We start from the raw sequence: 4,017 nt of genomic DNA on the forward strand, positions 1-4,017 counted from the left end.
TTCTCTTTTAACATCAAGACACCACAAATTTATCAGCGCTCATCACCACTTCACGAGGGAGATGAAGAAGAGGAAAAAGTCATTTGAAAATTCGAGATAAGGAACAAGTTCTCTTTTTTTTCCATTTTTTTTTTATTTGCAAGAAGCTTAGGCACATTTCAGATGGGAGAGGGAGGACGAGGTGAAGGGGGTTTCTTGAGAGAGAGAGAGAGAGAGAGAGAGAGAGAGAGAGAGAGAGAGAGAGAACAGATTTTAATTATGCATATATTTTCGAGAAGGGTAAATATCCTGATGAATTATTTTCGTCTTCCCAAGTTTTTGAAGCTGGCACGTGCTCCTCCATTGGTCTGCCTGTACCCCTCGGGGAAATTATGCACAAGAAAAAATCTTTAGCGGGGAAATGAAAGTTTTGTAGGTAACGGGGAGGAGTGTGGGTGGGGGTGGAAGAAGGCAGAAGGTTATGGGATGGAGGGGAAATCCGAACAAACGATTGAAAAGAGAAAATCAAAACGACCGTGAGAAAATTGTCTTGAATGTAGGACACACTACAACAAGTGGTTGCCCAAATAACATGTAGTACTCATACACATGTATACATTAGCTCGGAGGAACTTCAAAAGTCCTCCGTGAAACATTTCATAAGGCTCTTTTTCTTACCTTTTTCTCTTACTTTTTCGACCAATCGCATTTGCTTTGTTGCGGAACTTGGTAAGTTTTATTATCGCTCGTGAGTTCAATATCCGCCGAGTTTCTCGGAAATTCTGTCCTTTGTCCAGAGTAAGGTGGAGGCGGGAATTGATTATTATAAATGGCCTCCACTGTATTTTTTTTTCACTATATTGTGCGGATAGCAAATACGATTGGTAGTAAATTGACAGTACATATTTCATTCTTTTTATAAAGCCTCATTTTCTTTTATTTTCTTGCGTACTAGTTCCTCTGTTTATTAAACAAAATTCTCCGCATTTTCTTATATATTTCACAAAATTCTCCTCTTTTCCTCTTTTTTTTTATATATATCGTAGAGGTCACCCATAGAGAAAGAGAATGAGATAGAGACAGACAGACAGAGAGGGAGAGAGAGAGAGTGGAGAAACAGAGAGGTTCCTTTCGGATGTTCCGTTTTTACAATACTGTGGACCTTGAATTGACATATTGACGACATACTTTGCGATAGTAGTAATAACGGGGTTTTGGGGGGTGGGGGGTTGGGCGGGGGGTTGTTTGACATGGATTATGTTTATAGTACACTTATGTACAAAGGGGATAATCACATCCATACAGCATGGTTACAGTTATGAAAACGTCACAGTTCTTCATGGGGCGATGGCGATGACGGCAGACGACACCATACAGTATGGTGACTGCGATGAATGATGGTGAAAACTTGATGGTTCATGGTATGGTGGTGATGATCTTATAAGAGGGTTATTTATTATACAACCTTAACGACGTAGAACAGAGTTGACAGTTGATTCACCTGTTTAAGACAGTATTGACATGTTGACAGTTGATTTGCATGTTTAAAATAGAATTGACAGGCTGATTCACCTGTTTAACAAAACATAATTGACAAGTGGTTCACCTGTTTAACAAAACAGAATTAACTATTAATTCACTTGTTTAATAAAACAGAGTTAACTGTTAATTCGCCTGTTTAACAAAACAGAATTAACAATGGATTCACATGTTTAAAGCAGAATTGTCAATTGATTCACCTGCTTAAAACAGAATTGACAATGTATTCACTTGTTTAAAAAAGAATTGACGGTGGATTCACTTGTTTAAATCAGAATTGTCAATGGATTCACTTGTTTAAAACGGAATTACCAGCTGATTCACCTGTTTTAACAAAACAGATTTGAAATGGATTCACATGTTTAATACAAAATTGACAATGGATTCACCGGTTTAAAACAGAATTGAACGCTGATTCACCTGTTCAAATCGGAATTGACAGTGGATTCACAGAATCCGCTGTTTAATGAAACAGAATTGACAATGGATTCACTTGTTTAAAATAGAATTGACAATGGATTCACTTGTTTAAACCAGAATTGACAATGGATTCACTTGTTTAAAACAGAATTGACAATGGATTCACTTGTTTAAAGCAGAATTGACAATGGATTCACTTGTTTATAATAGAATTGACGATGGATTCACCTGTTTAAAACAGAATTGACAATGGATTAGCTTTTTTAAAACAGAATTGACAATGGATTCACTTGTTTAAAATAGAATTGACGATGGATTCACCTGTTTAAAATAGAATTGACAATGGATTCACTTTTTAAAAACAGAATTGACAGCTGATTCGCTTGTCTAAAACATAATTGACCATGGATTCACCTGCTTAAAACAGAATTGACTATGGATTCACTTGTTTATGACAGACTTGGCAAAGGATTCACTTGTTTAAAATAGAATTGACAATGGATTCATTGTTTAAAATAGAATTGACGATGGATTCACCTGTTTAAAACAGAATTGACAGCTGATTCGCTTGTTTAAAACATAATTGACCATGGATTCACCTGCTTAAAACAGAATTGACTATGGATTCACTTGTTTATGACAGACTTGACAATGGATTCACTTGTTAATACAGGATTTACAATGGATTCACCTGTTTAAAACAGAATTGACAGCTGATTCGCTTGTCTGAAACCGAATATAAAATAGAATTGACAACTGATTCACATGTTCAAATCATAATTGACAGTAGATTCACAGAATTGACAGATGATTCACCTGTTTAAAACTAGTGAAACACAAAATAATTTTTGGTGTTGTTTTAGTTCGAGTCAGAAGGAAGTATTTTATTCTTATGACTACTATATAATGATATATTTCCTTACGCTTTAATTGACAAATTCACAATGATTTCGTTGACATGATAATACGTAAAGTATATAAGTCGCAACTTTGCAGATATAATTTTTTTTAATATTTTTTCTATCATCATTGGGATCAGTCTTTGGTAAAATTCAAAATATTTTTAGCAAATGCTACGGAATCTTTGGTAATCATTCTCCTATTGTTTTATTATACGTAATTAGTGGAATATGATGAAATAAGATTGTACTCTGAAACCGTAGAAATATGAAAGTTAAAATATTTTTATTAACCAGGAACGCTTTTTTTCCATTTCTCTCATACGATCGCTTTGGAATGGAGAGAAAGAAAAAGAGAATAGAAAAAGAAAATAAAAGCTTTCAACATTAAGCAGCTAGCTATTGCATGAAAGCAAAATCACAGATTTCATCAACAGCTTTCCTTTTTTTCTTTTTTTTATTCTTCCAAGCGCTTTGAAGCGCAACTTTCTCCCACAAAAAAAGGAAAGATAAACGAAAACTTCGTGTATCCAACTGGAACCCCTTCTAACCGAGGAGAGGAATTAAGTTTTTTTTTTTTAAATAAAACTTTAAAACAAAAAAGAAATATGAAGAGACGACAGTTTTGCAAGTTATCAGCTGATTCCTTTATGGTGTTCGAGGGGAAAGTTTCCTCTCTCTCCCCCCACCTTCGAGTTTCCCTTTCGGATTAGACTCGTAAAAGCTGTCGGGGTGATTGGACCCGGCTGTCGTCTTTCCTCAGTTTAAGGGCTGGAAAAAAAAACTTCTTTTGCACTCAGGTTTACCCCTGCAATGACCAGATTGCTCTCCTCAACCGCGGGAGAAGTGACAGGAATTCGCTGGAGCGAACGTGATTTTTGGCCTGGGTCCCCCTACTCCTACTGTTTTGGGGAATATATATATATATATATATATATATATATATATATATATATATATATATATATATATATATATATTATATACATGTGTGTGTGCCAATTTATGTATGCCAAATGGATGTGTAGTATGTGTATTGATACACTGTGTATTGATACACTTACGTGGCCTTATGATGCTTGCGTCGATAACCTAGATGTTGTGACGCCAGTTTTAGTGGCCGTGAATCAATCAATCAGTGGCAAGAGTAGTTGACTAAAATGCGTTTGGTGGTTTAAGA

General features: G+C 35.4%; 1 long non-coding RNA gene across 1 annotated transcript in view; it reads right to left on the reverse strand.

The window, feature by feature from the left end:
- LOC135216292 (uncharacterized) overlaps positions 1–3,812 on the reverse strand; it is a 4,963-nt gene extending 1,151 nt beyond the window's left edge. Inside the window, exons 1-2 of the long non-coding RNA XR_010314847.1 lie at positions 1,586–3,812; positions 1–1,551 (exon numbers count right to left, since the gene is read on the reverse strand). The exon at positions 1–1,551 is cut by the window's left edge and continues 1,151 nt beyond it. This is a non-coding gene — a long non-coding RNA (uncharacterized LOC135216292). The remainder of the gene's footprint in view (positions 1,552–1,585) is intronic.
- Between the last annotated feature and the right edge of the window lie 205 nt (positions 3,813–4,017).

The sequence above is a fragment of the Macrobrachium nipponense genome, chromosome 6 (assembly GCF_015104395.2).
Source record: "Macrobrachium nipponense isolate FS-2020 chromosome 6, ASM1510439v2, whole genome shotgun sequence".
Classification (NCBI taxonomy): Eukaryota; Metazoa; Arthropoda; class Malacostraca; order Decapoda; family Palaemonidae; genus Macrobrachium; species Macrobrachium nipponense.